Below are 10,000 nucleotides of genomic sequence, written 5' to 3' on the forward strand. Positions count from 1 at the left end.
TTTTATTTTCATCCTAGGGCCAATTGTGATACTAGGCATATTATCTACCTTGCCACCTGTAGGTCTTGCCCAGCGTTTTACGTGGGCAAGACTGACAAGAGGCTTAAGGATAGAATTAGAGAGCACCAATATAATATTCAGATCAAATCAGTCATAAATGCCCTCTCAAAACATGTTTTAGAAACATCTAGAGAACACACTTTTAAGTTTCTTGTGATACAAGTTAATAAACCCACCATCAGGAGAGGCGATGTCATGAATTTCACAGAACAGAGTGTAACTAAATGGATTATTAGGCTGAGAGCAGATAGGGTGTCCGGCCTGAATGATAGGGTACATTTGAGACCCATGTTGAAGGGAAGGAGACTTAGGGTATGATATGAAGTAAAACTGATGAGTTACTATGTCCCTTTATTAATTCAGTGCGATTCCTGTGTTTATGTCTATTTTAGGATTTTAGTGTTTTTAAAATGAATTATTTAGTTTTGTTTTTAATTGCAGTAAATGAAATGCATTTTGAATATGTATGTTGTGTTAGATATCCTCTATTATATTCTGTTGATGATATTATTTTTGTATATGTATTTATGCATTTGAATATTTAATTAATTTATAGGATGTGATGTCATGGTCAAGAGAGTATTTATTGGGTATTTTGAATTTATTACTTTTTTGGCTTGAAGAAGCCCAGTCGGGTGAAAGCGCTTGCCATGTATATGATAAATAAATAAGGAGTTATTAATTCTGGAGTTCGTTTTTGTTCATGGTGAAGTGAAAACTGCCTTGTATCAAATCTGTTGATACTCTATTGAGAAACGTATATGTGGATTTTTTTACTCTGCCGATCAGTGTTCCTGTGCCTGTGTTTGACTTTTACTTTATGTATTACTTTACACAGGAAGTTAGACTTTTGGGCTGCAGCGTTTGACTTTTTTCTTCAATGTATGCTTTTTATGGTAAACTTAATTAGCAAATCCTAGGCTTAAAAAACTGTTGTCTATTTTTAGTTTTAACTCAAAGAGTAGATACATTGCTAGATATGATTGATAGCAAACCATTTTTTTGTTCAGTGCTTAAATTGTTATAAGCATTCTTTCCTTGCAACATTGTAAAACATGAAACATAAAAAATGTGTCTCAAAATTAATAATGTATCACCCGTCTTAAAGAAAATGTTCTCTTTATGCAGATGAATGTATGTATGTAAATGAGTTAGGCATTCTTATAAAAGCCACTGAGATAATTCTGTTTGGGAATCACTTTTAATTTTAAACGTCCCCCTCCCCATCCCAAAACCAATGCACCCGCACACACACATACGCACACACGAGCACACACATACGTATCCTCACATTATGCACACACATAGACACACACACACACACACACACACACACACACACACACACACACACACACACACACACACACACACACACACACACACACACACACACACACACACACACACACACACACACACACACAGGAAGTAATGAATACTCAACTAAGGAAAAGAATGGCCTTTAAACTTTTTCCAGTCCAAAGGGAATTTCATGCAAAACATTTGCCTTTCCTACTAAATCATTCCCTGATTCCAAAAAAAATCAAGAAATATTATTTGTCTAAAAATAAAATAATTACGAGATAATATATTATGTGTTTTAGTAAAAGCATAATTTCCAGTAGTTATATAGACATTCCCAGGAATTCAATAAACTCGGTATAGGCATACGAGAAGTCTACATGGAGCTTACATGTTAGTGCGATGAGCAGTGGCGCTAACTGCATATGCATGTTGCTCATCATGCTTCCATGAATACATGCAAGGTTTCATGGTCAGCAACAGTGCTGTCACCAGGAAACCATGCACAGCAGCATAGCACAGAAAGACGAAACATTCGAGTTTTCCTACAAGCAAATTTGCTCCACGAGATCACTTGAACTGCTACAGTGTCTACCAGGGTTAAAAGTACTGCAATAATAGCAGTAATAACAACGTAAAGAAAAGTGTACTGTATGCAGTGTACACTAAAGCAATTATTTGCAGAAGAAAAAAATGGGTGGGGGTGTTTAAACAGTAAGGGCAACTGCAAAAAAATGTACAGGAAAAGTGTGCTGATGAAAATGTGCACAGGCATGAATGATAGGAATGAATAAAGAGGAAGACGGCATGGTAAATATGGAAATGTCTCCAAGACAGGATATGTCAATGTAGTGAAACTTCCAAGACATGTTAGTAGCGTAACTTTTTACACATATGTAGATAACACAGTATGTACTGCTGGTTTTACCTTCTGTGCAAGTATAGTATGATATAAACACACATGATCACATATATGTGAAGGCCACACAAGGTTACATGTCACTGGAGATGAGTGGTTATATAAGCATCACTGGCATGCTCCCTGGAGAGGACACTTAGCAAGGATGGTATATAGAATAGGGGGTATGTGCATATGTGAAGATCTTCAAAATTACTTGGTTGAATATGACTGACATGTCACCATAGATCTCAACCAATCAGGGATGCATAGCAACAGACTCCTGGACAAATGTAGAAAGAAACAGGCACAGTCATGGACACTTTTAACGATCATTAACCTGTGGCGTTGATAAAATACGTGATTGTAACTTATACATGTTCTGCAGTAACAGACATTTACAACCATAATGATTGTCAGTATTTTGTAAAGGGAATTCACCATCCATTCCCCAAAAGTGACCACTTTAAGGAGGAGTTAAGAGGGACAGTATTAAACCTGGAGTTGCAAACACAGCATTCCTTGTGAGTTGAGAAGTTTGTATGACACATAAGCCACAATTCCCCAGCAAGAGTCAAACCCATGCCAAAAATGTTGTCACTGAGCTGTGTATTTACTGGTTGCAACACAAAAAAAAAAAACATATCACACTAGCATCTGTTACATAAGTACACCTTAAAGTGAAGTTTGCACTGTCAAATCCTAATTGGTATGTATCTCTGAGACTTGTTGGCCTATCAGATGTGGGTGCTCATTAGGCCATATCTGATAAACTTGACTAGAGCCTCCCTGCCTGATGTAGGTGTCGGCTATACAAATAACAACCCATGCAAACACCACACTGTTATGAGTGGATTTCCTACACACAACTGTGTATTGTATGCATCTGCCACATGTAATAGCAATAGATATTGTCTGAAGCATCTGCAATTGATGCCCAAATTAAGAAGTGATCCATGATAATGAATGGTACAGCAGTATGTGTGATTGATGTCAATGCAGCAACTATGCCCATGTGCACAGAAAGTATAGCAGTGCAAAGTCAAGTGACAATGACTGAGGAAGCTGTCACTTTAATATTGCACACATACCAACCAATGCATGGAACACCCTCTGTAAGTATATGTCAAACATGTCAAACCTCAAAAACATGCCACAAAATCACTTTCCCCCTGACACTACCAGTAAAATGTTATGCTGCCATGAAATCCTAACATACATCCATAGGTGTTCATGCAAACTATCAAGTGGTAATAGTACATACATACATACAAATATTTCAAGTATGGGTATTAAGGAACTGGCATTAATGCCCTTCTAGCCTGCCAATATACCAAAAATTTGTTCTAATAATAAGTGTCCAGACTGTTCTAAAAAAATTCAGGGACATCTTGGTTTAGCCAAAGCCATCAGGCATTTCAGTGAGAGAGAATTGTTTGAGGTCATTGGCTGACTGAGGTCACCTGGACTACAGCTTAGACTAAGCACCTCATTGGTTCTTTTGAGATTTCTTTCTTAAAAGCTATCTCAGGTTTCAACTTTCTGTTACCTAAGAAGTTAAGTTGTGAGTGTTTCTGCCATTTCACGCTGAGCTAATCGAAGGAAGGACACTGAGCAAACTCGGAACTATAATATATAACATTAAGTATCCTGTTTTTTGCTTATTTTGTTCTTTATTTCTTTGTTATTTATAGCACTTTGTGTACTGTGTATTTTTATGGCTAGTTTCACTGTGTGTGAGATATTAACTGGAAATTGTCCACTTTTATTAAGTATCTGTTGGGTTGTTTGTTTCTGATAACTTGTTGCAGTTAAATTTTCTAGAGGCTCATTTAGCTGTTTAAAACTTTCATTTAAAGGCTCACTGCTGCTTTTCAGCTGTGAGAAACATTTCTGCAGTTTGTTTCCCATCCTCCCTCTCTGTTGGTATAGTGTTTTTATAGTTGCTGGCTTTGCAGTTGCCCACCCCTAGTGTAAATTTGATCTGGGACCCTCCTCCCAGTCTAGTGTCATTACCCCATTCTACCCAGTACAGGGAGAACATTTGAGAAGGGCAATCAGCTTAGTTTCTGCTACTCCTTTCTCTCTTTCCACTAAAAAAAAAAAAAAAAAAAAAAAACAACTTTTTCTAAGCGTGTTTCCTGCCTTTCCTGTGGGTAGTCTAGCCTGGATATAGATTTGCTGTGTCCAGGGCTATTTGTAGGCTTCTAGGCCCCCAAGCCTTTCTGTGTTGGAGGGAAGCCTTCTAGCTTAATTTTGTTTCTTAGAACTAGCCAGTTTTTTTGTTTCAGCACTTGTTCAGGACTTATTGTAAGCACTAAATAAGCTACAAATTACTACAGCACTTAACTTTCCTTACTGTCTAGAGGAAAACAGTTTCTAGTACTTAACAAATAAGCACCTATCCAGGCATGTCTAAGGGTCAGCCCCCGGTGTTTTCTCCTGTCTACCTGATGAATCTGGGCATCTTGGGGCAGTGCAGTAATTGCCTCATGTACACAGACAACCCTCTCTCCTACCACCCAACATTACAACCTGTGAGAGATGCACTTATACAGCCAAACTGAAAGCAAAGCTCTCTTCACCCAAGACTGGACTAGACAGTCAAGAGGAGATGGTAAACACTTGCACCACACCACACTCAGCACATAGTCCCTCAAAACCTACACCACCAAAACACACACATAGAAACACAAAACACACACCTACATTCACGGAGGCTCTCAGTAAAAACCTGCCCAAGCAACAGGGACCTCCAAAGCAGAAAAACAAGCAACCTCCGCCCCCCAACACAACCCAAATGACACATAGCCCACAAACTCAGTGTGCCACTCAACCACAGCCCATAAGGCATAACAACGTGCCCAACACTCTAGTCGTAGGTGACTCTATAGTCAGGCACACTGATGTTCCACTCACCAGGCTAAACAAGGATAAAGTTACTGTCAGCTGCTTGTCAGGTGCCAAGATTTGCCACATAACGCATGCATTCAGGTCACTCCACAACAAGTACAAATATGACTCTGTCATTGTCCATGTTGGTGTGAATGACCTGAGACGTACCTCCTTGGACTACATGAAAAGGGACATGGAGGATCTGTCCGATCTTGTAGCCCAGGAAGGTATGACCCTAGCCCTGAGTAGCATCTTGCCATCACCCAGAATGACACCACAGTACAAGGACAAAATGATTGACTTCAACAATTGACTAAGCTTCTGGTGTCATTCTAAGGGGATGCAGTATCTGTCTGCCTGGGATGACATGATCGATGAGCCACGATGCTTTGCCAGAGATGGCCTGCACCTGTCGCCCATGGGATTCTGGATACTGGCTAAGGCTCTAGCCACCCCTATAGTGCCTATTTTAGGCAAGGTTCAAATGGCAAATTCACCACCTTAACAGGTACAGGCAAGAAGAATCTGAGGGTATTGCTACTCAATGCTAGAAGTCTAAACCTCAAAATGCACTCTCTCGAGGCACTCCTTAAAATGGAGAACATCGACATCTGTGCGGTGACAGAGACCTGGTTCAAGGCTCCAGAGAGTACCCCTGCATTACCAGGCTATAATTCATACCACACCTTTCAGCCACCTAACCTGGACCGAAACGCTAAAGGCAGAGGCGTGTCCATATTCATTAAGGATATCCACACCTCCAGGCTAGTTGCTCAGCATAATGCATCCGAGATTATCAAGTGCAACTAACTCTGTTCAAGACCGCAATCCAAATTGTAGCTTGCTACAGATCCCCCACCATGTCCCAGGATTCCCGCTCCTCATTTCTTAATACACTGGAAAATATTAGGGTACAACCTAACACCCTAATAATGGGCAATTTCAACTACCCTACCATTAACTGGGAAAACTACTCATGTACCAACTCTTGTGCTCAACGTTTTTCGGAATTCATAAATTCCAATGCCATGGATCAACTTATCCACACCCCCACCAGGGGCAGCAATATCCTAGACCTGGTTATTACCAACATGGGCAACCGGTGCTCCACACCAGAGGTCAATTCCTCTTTGGTCAGATGCGACCATAAGCTAATCACCCTAGACATCCACATCCCTCCCCCACCCCCCATTAGGAAAACCACAGTAAAAAAATGTCTCCAAAGCCAACTTCATGCTTCTTAAGACAGAAGTGGCAAACGTCACCACACCCATGCTGACAGACAATAGAGGTATGACTGCTGAATCCTACACAAATGCACTTTATAAGCACTTACATGAGTGCATGGATCGTGCAATCCCTAACAGAACCAAGATGCTATCCTCCAAAAAAAGGAAGCCAATCTGGTGGTCCTTTGACATAAACAAACTCTACAACAGAAGAAAGAAACTGTTGCAAAAAAGAGTAAAATCCCATGATTGGAGAAACTCCCTGGTCAGCTTCAGTAAGAAGCTGAGATCCCTCATAAAATCCTCCAAAGCTAGTTATGAAAACAAAATCGCCACTGACTCTAAAGATAACCACAAAGCATTCAATAGCTATGTCAAGAATCTCAATGTCAACACTCAGATCTGCTCTGAGTTACAGCACAATGGCACTAAATATACAGAACCAACGGATATTGCCAACATCCTGCCAGATAGGTTCAGTGCTAACTTTACCCCTCTGTCATCCCCTAAAGGGCCCATCTCTATGCCAGAAGAATGCAAAGTTCCTGTAATCGCGGCTGCACAGGTAAAAAACACACTATCCAAAGCCAAGAACACAGCATCCATGGGACCTGACGACATCCCAGGCTGTGTTCTAGATGGACTACAGAACGAACTGGCACCCCACCTAAGTACCATGTTCAGTCATAGCCTCACCTCAGGCTATGTGCCCACTGAATGGTGCACAGTGACAGTTATCCCACTCCACAAAGAGGGAGCCACCACAGACCCCGGAAACTACTGCCCCATTAGCCTAATGAGCCTGGTCTGCAAGGCTATGGAGTGTATCATCATGGAACTTATAAACAATGACATTGGTAATCTCCAAACTCAGGACCCCACCCAGTTCGGGTTTGTAAAAGGCAGATCATGTCTCCTAAACCTGATAGACTTCTTTGAAGCAGTCACCAAAGCCGTAGATGAGGGTAAGGTGGTTCACACAGCCTATCTAGATCTTGCCAAGGCTTTTGACACCATCCCCCACTCTGGAATTATAGATAAACTCACGAAACTAAGTATAAATCCCTATGTCACAAGATGGGTTGCCAACTGGCTCACTGACAGGACCCACACTGTGAAAGTAGCAGACTCCAAATCCAGCTTCAGGCAAGTGACAAGTGGAGTACCACAGGGTTCAGTCCTGGGTCTTCTCTTGTTTGGTATCTACTTCTCTGAAGTACAGGCCAACACAGAAGGTCTTTGGCTAACGAAGTTCGCAGATGACTGCAAACTAGAAGCCATAATCAAAACTCCAAAAGATGTGGACATCCTATAAAAGGGCCTTGCTTTGACAGGTGCCTGGTGTCAAAGCCATGGCCTCAAGCTCAATGCCAAAAAGGGCATTGTCATTCCTTTTGGTAAAAACTCAGTACCCATGAACTACCACATAGGTGGTAGTCTACTTAACACCGAAAGTGTGATAAGAAACCTTGGGACACAGGTGGACAGTATTCTCTCCTTTGATAATCACATCGCCACAGTAGTCAGGAAATCCTTCTATGTGGCACACCTCATCACAAAAGGTTTCTCATCCAGGAAAAAAGAGGTCATTGTTCCCCTCTACTCATCACTCATTAGACCCATTATACAGTACAATGCCCCTTTTGGTATGTACCTCACAAGACATCTACAACAACTGGAAAGGCCACAGAAATCCCTCACAAAGAGGATTACTGGCCTCAAAGAGATGCCCTATGCAGACCATCTCAAAAAACTACAGCTTTACTCTGTTGCATATCACCTACTCAGAGGCGATCTCTGCCTAACACACAAAGCTATGTCAAACCCAGAGCTTTTAGACATGCTCCACTTAAAGAAATCCCAATCCCTACGAGCTACATGCTCTAGGGACCTAAACCTCATCACCACAATAAACAGAACATGCTGGAGGGATAGATTCCTGTCCCAGAGACTTCCTATACTCTGGAACAAACTACCTATCTATATCAAACAAAGCTCCTCATTAGCACTCTTCAAGAGAAATCTTGATGATTGGATGGGAGATAGGAAATTCACCCCAGGGATCACTTCTGTGGCTCTGCTCGACAGTGGCACAGGAAAATAATTTTCTTGGGTGGCGAAAGCCAGGGTACCTTTGGCTAGGCTTATATAGGCCCTAGGGCCAATAGCCTAGTACCTACCTATGAACCTATGAACCTATAAACTGCTACTTGCTTTAATGTATACTGATATGATGTAGTGGCACATCTGTGACACAGTGCAGTCACACTCTAGCTGTACCTATGCTATAACTGGATATTAAGCTGTACATCACCTCCAGATAAAACCTTGGTTATAAATCACATGCAACACAGTGGAACTGTTAACACAGTCGTACAACTCTACCTATTTCATATCATTACATCAGTTGTGCATCATATGCCTATATGTTTATCAGTGGAAATGTGTAGGTGAGGTCCCTGACACCATATTTGGATGCATTACAACTCAGGTGGATGTGGTTCATGCATAACAGTTAATGACAGAATTGGCGAGAGTCACACAATGCTTCTGGGGAGCACCTGTATAATCCTTGTGAACAGCAACACAATAGTAAATACAAAGACTTTGCCAAGGTTGCATGTGACTCTCAAAATGTCATATCTGGGCTAGGAGTCTGCATGTCCTCCCTGTGTTCACGTGGGTTTCCTCCAGGTACTCTGGTTTCCTCCTACATTCCAAAAGACATACATCTGGAACATTTCTCCCTGGGCCTCCACTGCAAATAGGCTGTGTTCTAGTCAGACTTTCCCAGTCAACAAATGTTAAATAAATAAATAAATATGTTTGTGTATATAACTGCATTACAACATGTTGATGAACTCAGGAGTATGTATCCATGTAATCACTATAACATAATATTGCTGTATGCCGGATAACATTTCCAGATACTAAGTATACACATGCACACCTGTGCCATACTGCAGCTACCACTATGATGGTTGAATGAGAACTGTTTAGAATGTTGATATACTCCATTGCAAGAAAACATGCCCATTTTGTTTGTTTTTTTTTTTTTGATTCAAAAAGAGAAGAATGTTGGGGAAGGGACCTAGGTATGAGAAGGTAAGGTAGGTGAGGAAGTAAGTGCAGACAAACAGGACATACAGTACAAGGCAGACACATGGATAGTGATGGACAAAAAAAGGTTGGAGGACACCGTGATTGGTGATATGTGGGGGACATCAGAGACACATGCATATCAATCATGTGAACAGTGTGAATCTAGTCCTCATCCTCAGAAGTTTCATCTCTGTCTCCTTCCTCAGTTGCCTGTTAGACTGCTTGACATAGGCACACCTTCTCCACTTGGCTGATGTGAGCACCAAGGCCAGTCTCTATTAGATCATGCACCATCCCTGGCAGCTCCTGGTGTGGTTGGCATAATCATCACCTCCATCAGTACTCCAGGAGTGTACCACTGCTACCTGATCAGGATGGACCAGGTAGGACAGGGGGTTTGGAGGCAGTACTGCCAGGTTGCATCCCATAGGTGCTGCGTGTTGGTGCAGCAACCAGTAGAGTGTTGGCAGGCCAAGCTGCAGTGGTTGGCCCATTTCCCTGTGCGGAAAAG

This window comes from Protopterus annectens, chromosome 2.part0, assembly GCF_019279795.1.
Source record: "Protopterus annectens isolate FY-2018-M chromosome 2.part0, PAN1.0, whole genome shotgun sequence".
Taxonomy (NCBI): Eukaryota; Metazoa; Chordata; order Ceratodontiformes; family Protopteridae; genus Protopterus; species Protopterus annectens.